The following is a 15,233-nucleotide window of genomic DNA, read 5'->3' as shown; positions in this document are numbered from 1 at the left end:
ACGGGTAATCCAGATACACTTGTCGTCTGCAAGTTATTTAGCATCCCGATTTATATTCGGACCATTGGGTCTCTACAACATGTAGTAATCTTTTAGTCCCCATGATAAGCAAGTAGTTTGTCTGTACTTTATGATATCTTTTTACTTTTATTTACTATTTTTAAAAATTATGCGATCAATCTCAAACTAAAGTTAACTTTGAATCGAAAAATAATACCAAGAGACCGAATTTCTATACTGTATGAATACCGCCTTATCTTATTTGTGCTATTGTATTTTATTCAGAAGAAAATAGCAATGTTACACATACATTGAATATCCCAAAAACTACTTACGATTTCGACGATGTCAAGTCTACAATATATAAAAAATTTATTTTTGCGTTTTTCAATTAAGTATTCTCTGTTATGAACATAATACAATTAGTTATATAATTTGTGGATTTTTTTCCAAACAGATTCTATATTAATGCATATAAAGCACATGAAGAACAAAAAGGGAAAGATTCAGCACTTTTATCGACGTTCTTCATCTGAAAATGACAATGATTCCTTCACAACTCTCAACTGCAATTTCAATATGGCGTGTTCTAGGTATGATCTGTTAGTTCGTAATTTAAAATAAAATGAAAACCAGTACATGAGAATCATGCGTTTCCTTTGATATATTCATTATTTCCTAAAAATGCCATTCATACACTTTTTGTAATCGTTTTTATTTAAAAACAATATTCATCCTCATCTGAATTAACACTTGGTAAGTATTGAATTGAAGACGTATAGATGCCTCACGATATACGGCAATTCCACAATCCTAAAATTGGCATAGTTATTGTTATTACGAATGCCACATGTGGAGCAGGATGAGTTTATACGAATTATGAGTTTGAATGTCTCTTTCGTTTGATTTGGCTCTCTTTTACTTTGTAAGTAGTTGTTTTTGAATTTTTTTGTATTTTTTGTGTTCTGCCACACACATAAAGGTTGATATACTTCGTTTAGTATAAATCAACGAGATATAAACCTGTACATTTCTACAATGACTATTTATTACGCATACCTTTAGGATTCTGTAAATCATCATAAACATCTACAGCGTATTTGGTACCAAGTGATTCATAGGTTTTACTACTTCTACAACACGTGTGACTTAACCATGTTAACATGTAGGTGAATGCAAGTTGATTTTTTTTTCATTTTTAACGTGTTTTATAAGACATGCAACAAAGGATACAGTAAATGTGAAAAGTCAAAATAAGGTTTACTTAATCCTGTATAATAAAAATAAATTCACATACTGGCCAATATGAATTCAATATAATTTCGCTAGAAAAAACATTTTAAAACTATAAATTAAGGAAAACAAAATAATTCTTAATTAATCTTGTACCTAAACATTGATATTATTGACTGATCGTATGGACGCAAACAACTCGTATCAATTCATCCCGCATTTATAGATGGGAAACCAGAAAACCAATGTTTCAAGTTATCACATTAATCATTTAAACGCTGAAAACATATCACTCTATCTTATATCTCAAATATCCTATATCAAACTATTCTTCGATCTTAACTATGATATATAAGAAAAAACAATGCTGTACTTATATGAAGCAGCATTCTTACATAACCTTTTCGAATATAAAAATGAAATAGCATCTTGAAAAGTTCACTAGTTTCACTATCAGATATATTGTTGTGTACTCAATGTAACACACATGTCAATGCGTGTTAAATAATCTCATATCTTGACCTTTCCTCCGATATTGACATAGATGGACGACTTGAAAATAGAATCTAGGACAAATGTGATGATTTCATTTTTCAAGTTGTAACTTCCCATTCCTCAACAGTAATATTTTCTTACTTTAAGATGTGAAATATAAAAACAAAGAGTATAAAATCCAAAATATTGATAAATTGTTGCTGCTTTAATATCAAGTGGAAAGTATATAATTCATATTCAGGCCAATTAATTTTGTTCGAAAAACGAAATCGACAAGAATGTTTTTGTTGGAAACTTGGAGTACCACAGTTGGGAAATGCATGTAAAATACAGATGAGCATTTTGCATTGACAATCAAAGAGTTGTTGCAACGTTCTTTTAAATAATTTGCAAATAATGTGGTACCCTCATAACACTTTCAAGAAGATAATATGTTGTAAGTGTTTATTATTCAATATTATATACACTTTATATGTTGTAGTTTGGACAATATTAGTCCATTATGAAATTGTATGTATAAATATGAAAAAGTGAAAAAAACATAATGTTACTGCAATTTAAATGCCGTAGAAATTAGTATATACTTACTGATAATGTTGCATATCTGAAACAATACTTCCTCGATTAAAGACAAACTGTTTCTATTTTTTTATTTCAGGAAGATACTTTAATTCTACACTGAGAACGTTTTCATTATGTTGTATTTTGAATGAAAATTCAAGTAATACAAGTAGCACTAAAATTACGTGTGATTTTTCATTATTTAACGTCATTAGGAACACTACAAGGAATGATAAATTCTTAAACACATCAGGAGCTATATGATCACATAGAAAACAAAAGCAATTGCAAAATACATCTTAGGTCAGCTTTGCCTGAGGGAAAAGGTATTTTATAACCTTAATGTGGTGATGTTCAGTGACGACATAGCCTGATACAATGGGAACTTTATGTCATTACTTATTTGTAATTTTCATTTATTTACTTTGTTAGTTACAAATAGAACAACTGATTTACCACACGAACTTTTGACTTCTTCGTACCAATCACCAATTTGCGCGTCCTTGAAACTACTGTTTTCATAATTTTCAGTTTCTTTGAAAAAAATAATTCATTTTTTAATAGACTTATAAAATATACCAGGCTTAGAATTGTGGACGCCAGACGCGCGTTTCGTCTGCAAAAGGCTGATCAGTGATGCTCCAATTAAAAAGTTAAAAAGGACAAATAAAGTACGGAGTTGCAGGGCATTAATGACCGAAACTTCTAAACGGTGTTGCCAAATACAGCTCGAGGCAATCTATCTCTGGAGTGTAAATCCTTAATATTTCAAAAAATTAAAAATTCAAACAGTTAATTTATAATTATGACCATATCAACGATAATTCGTGTCAACACTGAAGTGCTAAACAGAGCTTCTTTTCTGTCAAGAAATTTAGTTCGAAATAAAGGCGTACCAAAGACTTACATTTTTGTAATGTCTAAACACTAAACATATACAACAAACACTATGTCAATATTGTATGAAATCTCAACTAAAGTCAGACTTTTCTGATTATGACATAAGTAAAGTGTTAAAGTTCATAAAAAATAATTTTGAATTCGTTCTTTTGAATGTTTTTCGATCAAAGACAATTTAGAACAGCAACGAAAGGGTTTGTAATTAAAGAAATGCACACTAAGTGACAACTCCGATAATCTACGATTATAAGTAATATCATAATAGATTAAAAAATTCGATTGATGAGCATATATGAATTTTATTTCGCGAATGGTGCTATATATCAGAAGCCATGAGTTGTTCTTAGTTGATATGTATCAATTGTAAGGTTTATAAAACACGTGGTCTTCTGTCAATATTTTTTGGTTTTATTTGCTTCTCCTCGTATTTATTTTTCAATGATAGTTCGTGTGTGTATTTTCAAGTCTAGACTTTCAAAATCTTTTAAGCAAAAGACAGTGTGGGGTTACAATCAGTATCGTAAAATGTTGTTTTCATTTTGTAATACATGATTTTGATATTGTTATATGTTTGTTATCGTATTTACAAATAAATAATTTCACAATTACTTTTACAAAGAAATCTATTTGAACATGATGAATAAATATGCATTAGGACATTTCGGCACTATTTTCGATTGTTATATTATAAACAGTTGTAGGAGTATTACGGTATGTCGGGAAACACGAAAACCGTGCAGCTTTTTTTGCTTAATGAAACTTATAAACTGTGTCTTGAATATTTAGTTCTCTAACTGCAAGAAACGGTGTTTGAATCGCAATCACTTACATTGAAGGCAAATATGTAAATAATGCTCGGGGCCAAAATATTTAAAAATCAAAAATTCTAATACAACCGTTGAAGAGCTAACTATACCAAACAGGAACAAAGTATATCCAAAATTTGACAAATAAATCAGAGCTTTGCAAAAGCGACGAAAAGACGAACAATAATACACAAAACACAACATAGAAAACTAAAGACAGAATGATACTTGTGATATATGTTTTTGTTCAATTATAAATTACTTAGCTGATTATCTATATTTCATATTGAATTTCAGTTTAAGCAAACAATTCATAAAAACAATGTTTCAGTATTAATTCATATCGAACAAATCGATTCATTTATCATGTTGTAAGATAGTGTTCTCATATAAGAGGATTAAAATAGCATAAAACATCTCTTCAATTTGTCATGACAGGCACACAATTTAAAACTTTTTAATACATGTATACACAAATTTGTGTTTTAAGTTTAAAATATGATTTTGTTCATCTTTATGATAGTAATCAAGAAGTTAAATATTACACGAAATGATTAATTCAAGCCGTGATAGAATTTTGTGAATTCAATCAAGAAGCCGAGTGTTATAGTATTGTTTTAATATCTGAAACAAAAATGTTTGTCTTACTTTTTATTTTGTTTCTTTCCTGCAAATGAATATGCACTAGTGAATGAAAGAATAGCAAATGAAAACTAAAATAACATGATAATTGTAAGATTCTTTAAACAGCTTTTAAATTGGTACTGTGTTTCATTTGCAAAATCTATTATTTTTTTTATTTTTTATTTTTGTCTTTTAATGCAATACGTTTGTTGCATATATGCAGGTGGTACTTCAAATCGGTGTATTTGTAAAGTGAAACCGTTTGCGCCACTGTGGTAACAAACCCTGTTGTCATGACACTCAATAATAAGTTTTTCCCTAGTAAACTAATTCGAAAACTTGTTTGTCCGTACAGTTGGAAAACAACTCCTTGTTAAACAACTCATCAAGGATACCAGGCTTATAATTTTGTACGGCAGACGCGAATTTTGTCTGCAAAAGACACATCAGTGACACTCAAACACAAAAGTTAAATGGCCAAAAAAGTTACAAAGTTGAAGAGCATTCCGAAAGGTTTCAAACTAACTAAGGACATTTAAACCACGTGTTAGATTGTGGTTTGACATTACGTCGTCTGATCTTTTAATTACCGAACGTGACTTATTCCCGATTGTGACTGTTTTGCGGAGTGTGAATTCGCATTGCTATAAGACGTGTCACGGTACTTTTCTATCCAAAATTCATGTATTTAGTTTTGATGTTATATTTGCTATTCTCATCGGATTTGTCAAATGTCTTATCGTTTGTAGTTGTAAATCTTATTTTTTTTTCTGTTGTATTTGTGTGTTATGATAAAGATAATAAATCACCCAGTTCATTTATTAGATTTAAGTTTGGGTCAACTAAATTTATACGATATATTTGGTTTACGGTTTGATTTAGAAGAAACACCGACATAGCTAGATAATACAATTAATTATCTAATTACTACATCAATTTTATACTAATTAGTATTGTAATTTTCATTGTTATTAATAAATGTTATATGAGTATTGCAAACCTAATCTTGAATTCTATCCTAATTCTATCCTTTTTTTTGGGAAATTTTTAAAAATTAAAATGTGACGTCACTTTGTGCGTTGATCTCTTTGGCTAACTCGGCTGTGATTTTTATGTGCTGGTTTATGTTGTTTTATGTATCCGTTTTTATTCTGTAGTTAGTCACCACTTCGGTGTTATCATGTATATCTATTATATAGTCATTTTTTATAAATTTACTGTTTGCAAAAGTATGAATTATTCTAAATACTAAGGATGTTCTTATCCCAGACAAAAAACCTTAGCCGTATTTGGCACAACTTTTTGGAACTTTTGGTCCTCAATGCTCTTCAACTTTGTACTTGTTTTGGTTTTCGAACTTTTTTTATCTGAGCGTCACTGGTTAGTCTTGTGTGGACGAAACGCGCGTCTTGCGTATTAAATTCTAAACCTGGTACCTTTTGTTAGCTATTATTCGTATGTTTCTCTGTCCTATATGTTCTACCATTTATTTGTATTGTAGTCCTGTCATGTAATGTTGTCATTTTAATGTTATATTTAACATTGCCATAAAAGCGGGAGGTTTGGCTAGCCACAAAACCAGGTTCAACCCACCATTTTTTTCTTAAAATGTCCTGTACCACGTCAGGAAAACGGCCATTGTTATATTATAGTTCGTTTCTCTGTGTGTTACATTTTAATGTTGTGTTTCTGTTGTGTCGTAGTTCTCCTCTTGTTTTTTATGTGTTTCCCTCAGTTTTAGTTTGTAACCCGGATTTGATTTTTTCTCAATCGATTTATGAATTTCGAACAGCGGTAAACTACTGTTGTCTTTATTTGCCAAATACGTCTAAGTTAATCTATTCATGAGGTGGAAAACATTAGTATGTAAACGATCATGGCTGTCAAGCTCTATCAACAACAACAGCCGGGGCACATCAAAGGTGGAAACAATTAAATTAAGCGGCGATAAAAATTCCACGAGATCAATCTACATTTAAGATTTTGAACTTGGCATGCTTTTACAAAAATTGATTTTTTTATTTGTGTAAGTTTATAAGTTGAAAGCATTGCAATTATTTTTGTCATTTTAATCAAAATCATTAACCGCCATTGGATATAATTTTTTTTTTACTTTGGGAGAGGTTGTTTACCTAAAAATGTGATTAATATATGAGAAAATCCTATATATTTTGTTCCCTATTTTTAAAGTGTCCATATTTCTTTATTTCATTAAAAATCATTCACTGATAATGGCAATGTTTAATTGATTGATTTTTCTAGAGCATTTTTTTAATTATAGTAGATTTCTGCAATCGCGATGCATAACGTTTTGTTTTTGATTTTTTTAAACGGCTTTATATTTACGACAATGGGAATCCTTTAATAACATTCAAATTTCAATTTAATATGCATGTTTTACTTCTCTTCTAACAAACGAAAGTTTTTTTTAGTTGAATAACAAATCAATTTCGTTTTCTGTTCTAAACCATTTACATTTTTTTGCGACTCCATCTTATTCAAACGAAACGAAACTACGATTTCGTAATTTATAAGAAGTCAACGTGACGTAGTTCATGTAATGGTCAATACGTCAATGAAACCAATCCGTCCGTTCCGTCCAAACAGTCAATACTATTCTTCTAATAATTTGACGGATTGACGATTTTAACTTGACTGATCGATGACTGATTATTGACTGCTGACTGATTTCTAGAATAGTAACGCCTAAGCAATGTAATTATGAAGATTTAACTTTTTCTATTAATGCAATATTTAAAATTTTCACCAGCATGTAATTTTTAGCGGGCTTTGGCAGCGTTCTAAGTAAAATAAGCAACTTCACTCCATTGTATATTAATTTTAAGTACTTTAAAATATTGATTTTAGCAGAGATGAATTGAATGATCAAACATTTAGGTTTCTCTTACAATTTTATACTCATAACTGCACTACTAATTAACAGAAAACTATCTGTTACAATTTGACAGTGACACCGTTTTGATTTCTTCAAATCACTTCATTTTACGTTATCAACACACTGGTGTAGGAGCTGGAGATAAGGATGAAATTGACCTCACCTTTCAAAGTTTTGCCCCACCCCAAGCTTTTGGACACAATAGATTTAGCTAGCTATAAAACTGTTTTCCATTCGTTTGATGTGTTTGAGCTTTTGATATTGCCATTTGATAAAGGACTTTCCGTTTTGAATTTTTCTTGGAGTTCGGTATTTTTGTTATTTCACTTGTTTCATTAAAAATAGTAAAGAAAATGAAAGATGACATGACTGACTCCTACAGTTTCAATTATTAATGACAGGCTTAATCTATATAGCGTGAAGTTTAAGGATAATCCTAGTTGTTTTCCCTGATTCTTTTTTATCAAACTTCTGTATGAAGTCTACCTTAAATTAAGGGAAATATAGATGGTTTCCTTTTGAATGCCGATTGTCCGTTAAAAAAATAATGTTTATAATTTGGAGTGTTTAAGTTACAATATTAAGTTAGAAAATTAGCAGTTGCTACTTTTACTAAAATACACATGATTTTTCAGTTGCTCGTTAAAGTCAAAGTATAAAGTATTGTGTATATAATTACCTCTACAGACACAGAAACATCAAGGGTAACAGTTTCCATTTTGTGAATTAACTAAAAGTTTAAATTTACTTCACATTTTGCATTATTTATAATTTTTATAGGCTGCAGAACTAGCCAATTCTTAATTATGATTTTAAATTCAAAAAATAAAATCACTCTGATTTATTGACTTAAAGAATAATGTTGAAAACTTGTTACTTAGAAATAAAGACTATTTGTTTTCAGACATATAATTTTCAGATACTTATATACATAAAAGTTATTCGAAAAAATGTTCACTAGAATTTCTTAAATTTTGTTCTTACCTTTTGTGATGTTAGCGCATTTTAACTGATTTTGTTGGATTTTGGTGTTGACTGGAGATAGCCATGTTGCACAAGAAAAACCCTTCTTCATGTTGAAAATAAAGTCACATTTTCGTATCCAAGGCTTTATTGCCTGAATATTTATACCGAGGACTTTATTTAATGAGATTCTTTATTAAATTGAAATTCAGACCATCATACTTCATGTATTTAGTTTCTTCTGAATCAATTAGGGCACTGGATCATTCCACTACAATCTTCTGGCGATTAAATTAAAAGAAAGGAATGTTAATTTGATGGGAATGTTTTGTAGCATTACGTTTCAATCATGACGGTGGAGTATTAAAATGAAAATCGATGTGAGTCTCCACTGTAATTTTACTAAATGTTCTGTGTCACGTGACACTATTGTTGCTGATAGATCAATGCTCGTCACTTTCGTACTTTATTTCGCCCTTAAAATATTTTGGATTTGAGCGTTAATGATGAGTCTTTTGAAAAAAAAATTTGACAACTGTTTCTGAAAAATACACTATCAGAACAAATCAAAAATTTATGAACTGAAAGCATTTTACTACATAAAAATGTATAAAAAGAGAACAAATAATGGCGCTTTTAATTGCATTACTTATTTTACCTTTTCTCCGTCTATTTACGACAATGATAACAGTGAACACAAGGAGTAATGTTACCACTACACCTGATACGCCACCAATAATTGCGTCTAATGATGTGCTTACTTCTGTTAAGAATAATAAACCCAAAATTATACAGGAGAGTCACACACATTCCTGGACATAAGTTTATGAACTAGCAATGCGGTACATCTATAAAGCAGGAAACATAGGAAACTTGCAAAAATTCCCTTGAATGTCAACATAATATTTTTGTTTGATTGCTTCGATTTAATTTTATCCTTGTTGTCTGCATTTGCGGTGACCACAAATCGACCATGCATGACTAGTGCTTTACTTATTTTATTTGAAAAAAATCGCTCTACCAATTACATCAGTAAACACGTAGTACGGAATCTCAGGTGCGATAATTCCATCAAAAAATGTGGACCACCTGTATGAGTACATAATTGAACGTGCAACGTCAGTTGTATTTGACCTACACTGAATATCAGAATTGACATTTCTATGAGAGTTGCTTGATAGTTTGCCAGTGTTAAAATCGCCTAATCCATTTAAACGATACTAACAAAGTAACAAATCAAAATCTGAGGGAATTCCATGAATTCCAAAAGATACAAGACAGGTAGCGTCGGTAAGGTTAGCGTTTTCTGATATACGTGGATCACCCGCCATGCCAATCCACACTCAGTCAAGATGTCGATTTATTTACAGATCTGATTACTTTTTTTGGTATGCAAATCGAATCTACTTAGTACTAAGAAATGTCTTAAAACCTATTTAATTGTCAATAATACTTTCGTGTCAAACTCTTTGTACATTTAAACGCATGTAGGTATTATGTATATTTGATATTTTACACTGCACGCAGGGTGTTAAAATCATTACAAATATCATCTCCATTCCTGTTAAAATGAAAAAAAATGATGGAAACATACATTTGATCATTGAAGTTGCTTATTTCTACTACGTGAAACATATTTTCAAAGACACATTGACTGGACACCATTCAACAGCGAAATCAAAATGACAATATTACCAAACTTTACAACAAGAAGCAATATGGAAACTTTTTGTTAAATAACATTTAATTTTACTTACAATAAAACAAATACTATTATGTATATGTATGTACTTTTCATAGAAACAGTTCATTTAATGTTTCCTATTGGATTCGAATACTTTTAAACCAGTTATTGTTCACACTTAAGAGTTAAACCTACATGTTAATACCTGTTGAATGAAATATATGATCATAGCTGAATTTAAAATCAAGTCAAAATAACTGGAAAGGACAAAATAATCACTGTCTATAATATATGAACAGCCTTGTTTCACTTATTGCAACCAATGGCAGACTAAGTGCAGTACATTATATCAGTCCATGTAGAACAGTACCTGCTTGTCCTGAAGGAGCCCCTAGAAGCTCACTGGTTCTTGAAGGTTTTTGTGTTGCTCGGTTTTTTGTTTTCTATGTTACAGTAGTGTTTTGTAGATTGCTGTTTGTCTTTTCGTCGTTTTTCTTTTTTTTTGTCATGGTTTTATTAGTATCTCTTCGACTTTTGATTGTTTAATTGGTATCTTCAGCCTTTAAATCCCCCGTTTTTTTTTTTAAAAAAAGGACATTCTTCGGCTTCCAACTCGTTGCAAACAAATTACCATCATCTTCATCGTCATATCCATCATCTATGAGGGAATCATTCATATGAAGGTTGGACCTGTCTGTTGTTAATCTTGCTTTTCGTACTTTCATTGTTTGTGTATAATCTTTGCACAATGAAAAAGCAGCTGTATAATTTAGTTTAAGCTAATCTAACAAGTTCTTGATATTTTTTGGTTTTGTTGATTTATTGTTGGTCTAAGAATACTGGTTGGGTCTTGGCTTTAACAGTTCTGCACACGCCTTTATATCTTTACATGTCTCTACTCTTGCTATTACTTTCCCGCAATTATTAAAGAATTCTAAGAATGGAACGTCTTTTTTGTTGGGATATTTTACGGCCTTTCCACTTCATAATCATCTACGAAACCACTTTGTTTACGTTTTATTAATATCTAAGTGTACCTCAAGTTATCATGCAGATACGACAAATTTCATTCCATATTTTTTCATCAATAATCTATTGATAGTGACCTTTTTATATCTTCCGTAAATATATTTGTTTTATTTGAAAAATCAAGTTATCATACAGTAACCAACGGTTCCCAACAAAAACTATGGTTTTATTAACAGTGACCTTGAACTTTGCCATATTGACCACAAAATCAACAAGCTTATTTTCCTAACCTATATCTTCTTACGGTAAAATTTCAAAATAAGTAAAATAAAACTCCAAAAATCACCGTAAAGTGAGAGTGTTTGTTAAAATATTTTATATCTTTAGAAACAATGACCTTGAACTTTGACCTTTCAACCCTATAATCAATAGGCTTCTTTCCATTCAATATATCTTCTACCCTTTTTGTTATTATTTATAAATTAGCAAGGAAAATTCTTGATTTTATCTAAAAAGCATTTGTTTCAGATGTACAGACAAAAGACGGAACGACTAATGGACGAAAGAACTGACGAGAGGACGCCTGAATGCTCCTAAAACACTTTTTGCAGAGCATAACAATGTGCTGACTATGAGGATTATATGTCATATAGCCTATAACTTGTCTCATACCTTTCATTGAAGTTGTTTGTGTCTGAATATCTGTACGTTGGCTCTGGTTAAATATATTTTCTGCATACATCTTTAGTTCGTATGATGTTTTATCTTGAAGCCCGAACAATGTGTAAACCTTTGGAAAATCTAACTTGTTACTGGTTACGATTTCATGAGACATCCATACACTTCTTCCAACTATACGATATTCAATGTAAAACGTTTGTATTTGTCCGCCAGCATATCCAGGAATCCACTGAATTGTGATACTTGTTTCTCCAACATCGACTACAGTGAAATTTGATGGAGCTTCTGGTGCAGCTGAAATTGATAAGTAATCGATGAGGATTTGCTATATTTGTAACCTATTGTTTGATTGTTATATAGCATTACTCTGGCACTTGAAAAAGTCACTGTAACATGAAGAATTTTTGTGTTATCGGATAATTATCGATAACTATGACTTTTGTATGTAATCACTTTATCTATCAAAAGTAATTACATTACTTTTCGATTACTGTCAATTACATGATACAAAATTATAAAAAAAAATAACAAAGAAAGTTAAACAAAATTATGTTGCTCAACATATTTATAGTCGTTAGAACATTACAAAAACACCATTTTAAGCCTATTTTCCAAATGTTATTTTGACAGTTGTTTAGTGGATGGAAACTTACCGAGGATCCGAAATATTAAAAAAAAAAGAAAATTTGATTTCAACATGAATGAGTGTTGATAAAGTTCTTGCAATGACATGGACCATTGCATCAATTACTTCTTCATATTTTAGACCATTTGCTCCAAAGTGTTTACTCTCATACTGACTAAGTTTTGCTGTTTATTAATACTCAATATGAACAGATATATGTGAAAATAGTACATCGCAATGTTGGAAGTTGAAATTAAAAATATAAAAAAGTAATAATTAATTCCGCTAATTTTAAAGATGAAAATTTCAAATTTAAAATTACAGGTGATACCACTGCCAACTGAGTAAAATTTATAACCTAGGGCAATATAATATGTAAATCTCACAGTTAATTAGACATTTATGTAATTGAAATCAAAACAAAATCTGCATCTAATTAACGAGAAGTCTTTTCTGATTTTTTACATAATCAGTCTCTGATTAGTAAAGGCAACAATGCAATTGACAATTCTTTATTCTCTTTTCAAAATTATAAACAATATATATGTTTAACGTCAATATGGTCTACACGTTACTGTTACTGAACAAAAATTTCATTGCTTTGGTTCATTGACAATAGGATATTGTATCCTTTCTTATTCCTTATATCATAAAATTATGATGAATCAAAGGTTTATATATTCTAAGCTAAAACTCCAACTCTAATGGAACATTATGCTTTTTGATATGTAGGAATTTTAATACAAATAAGCTTTTTACTTCAATGTAGTATAGAAATTAAACCATTTTATAATTTTTAATCTATTTTCCTATTTTAAATATAAAAGCTTTTAAAGTTTTACAGTAATTGAAAGCTGGAAATACAGTCAATTTTGTTAGGAAATCTGGTTAAACATTATGCAGCTTGAGACAACAGATCTGATAAGCCATTTGACAGAACTCTCAAGTCATATATTTATACATTATATTTCATCTGTACTATAAACCGATGAATTCATGCATGCAGTCGTCTATTTTTATTTAAACTATGTTCTATTTCATCAAACTATTTTGACTGTTTTGCTGAGTGTGAATTCGCATTGCTATAAGACGTGTCACAGTATTTTTCTATCCAAAATCCATGTATTTAGTTTTGATGTTATATTTGTTATTCTCATCGGATTTTGTCAAATGTCTTATCGTTTGTAGTTATAAATCTTTTTTTTGTCTGTTCTATTCGTGTGTTACGGTAAAGATAATTCATCACCCAGTTCATTTATAAGATTTTAGTTTGGGTCAACTAAATTTATACGATGTATTTGGTTTACAGTTTGATTTAGGAGAAATACAGACATAGCTTGATAATACAATTAATAATCAAATTACTATCACAATTTTATATTAATAAGTACTGTAATTTTCACTGTTATTAATACACGTTATATCAGAATTCCAAAGCTCATCTTGAACTCTATCCTATTTTTTGGAAATTTATAGAAATTTAAATGTGACATCACATTGTGCGTCGATTTCTTCGGCTAACATATAATACGTTGTTCTGCTGTGCCTTTTTTGTGTGCTGATTTAGGTTGTTTTATGTATTCGTTTTTATTCTGTAGTTAGTCACCACATCGGTGTTAAGATGTATATCTATTATATAGTCATTTTTATAAATCTACTGTTTGCAAAAGTATGAATTATTCTAAATACTAAGGATTTTCTTATCCAACATAACTTTTTGGAACTTTTGGTCCTCAATGCACCTTTTACTTTAACTTTGTACTTGTTTTGGCTTTCGAATTTTTTTGAACTGAGCGTCACTGATGGGTCTTATGTAGACGAAACGCGCGTCTGACGTATTAAATTATAAGCCTGGTACCTTTTGATACCTATTATTTGTGTGTGTCTCTGTCCTGTATGTTCTCCCATTTATTTGTATTGTAGTCCTGTCATGTAATCTTGTCATTTTAATGTTATATTTAACATTGCCATAAAAGCGGGAGGTTTGGCTAGCCACAAAACCAGGTTCAACCCACCATTTTTTTCTTATAATGTCCTGTATCAAGTCAGGAAAATGGCCATTGTTATATTATAGTTCGTTTCTCTGTGTGTTGCATTTTAGTGTTGAGTTTCTGCTGTGTCGTTGTTCTCCTCTTATATTTGATGTTTTTCCATCAGTTTAAGTTTGTAACCCGGATTTGTTCTTTTCTCAATCGATTTATGAATTTCGAATAGCAGTATACTACTGTTGCTTTTATTTACTAAAGTAATCGAAATGTAATCGAAAAGTAATCGATGATAACATCATAATTTTTGCTGTAATCGATTAAATTACGATTATATCTAATCGAAATGTTGTCGATTAAAGATTACTGTCGATCACGTGAAAAAAATGTAATCAATAACAATTGATTTCGATTACAGATTACGATTACCCCATCCCTGCTATTACCTGACTTATTTTTGCAAGGGCTACATGATTATGTGTATCAAGGTCGTGACGATCGGTAAACTTCGGCAATATTTTTTTTCTTTGACGATTATAAGTTATGGATTCGTAATAGATGTAAAACAAATCGTGCAAAAGGATTTAATTCAGTAAATATGTGTGTATCGGTTCAATAATTTCTTTAACATTATAATTTCAAGAATGTCGTTTCATACAATAAACGCAGATTTCAAAATTTCGTAAGTATTATGAAGTTCATTTACATTGAAAGGCATGCTCATTTTGAAAAGAAAATTGTTAAAACAAATACGACAGTGAGAGTCATCAAAACTTACAAGCAGATTCAAGAATCACTTCATGTTGTACAT

At 30.3% G+C, this 15,233-nt stretch overlaps 2 long non-coding RNA genes across 2 annotated transcripts; both read right to left on the bottom strand.

The window, feature by feature from the left end:
- Window positions 1-313: 313 nt before the first annotated feature.
- LOC127701752 (uncharacterized) lies at window positions 314-2,336 on the bottom strand. Its single transcript, XR_007982205.1, has 3 exons — window positions 2,317-2,336; window positions 1,060-1,133; window positions 314-354 (listed from the first exon to the last, which is right to left on the bottom strand). It is a non-coding gene; the product is annotated as an uncharacterized LOC127701752 (long non-coding RNA).
- Window positions 2,337-4,643: 2,307 nt separating this feature from the next.
- On the bottom strand, window positions 4,644-12,059 carry LOC127701734 (uncharacterized). Its single transcript, XR_007982182.1, has 3 exons — window positions 11,804-12,059; window positions 9,137-9,241; window positions 4,644-4,662 (listed from the first exon to the last, which is right to left on the bottom strand). It is a non-coding gene; the product is annotated as an uncharacterized LOC127701734 (long non-coding RNA).
- Between the last annotated feature and the right edge of the window lie 3,174 nt (window positions 12,060-15,233).

Source organism: Mytilus californianus, unplaced genomic scaffold, assembly GCF_021869535.1.
Source record: "Mytilus californianus isolate M0D057914Y unplaced genomic scaffold, xbMytCali1.0.p SCAF_5, whole genome shotgun sequence".
Lineage (NCBI taxonomy): Eukaryota > Metazoa > Mollusca > Bivalvia > Mytilida > Mytilidae > Mytilus > Mytilus californianus.
Note: the sequence above shows the minus strand (reverse complement) of the source record. Positions and strands in the feature narration are given on the sequence as shown.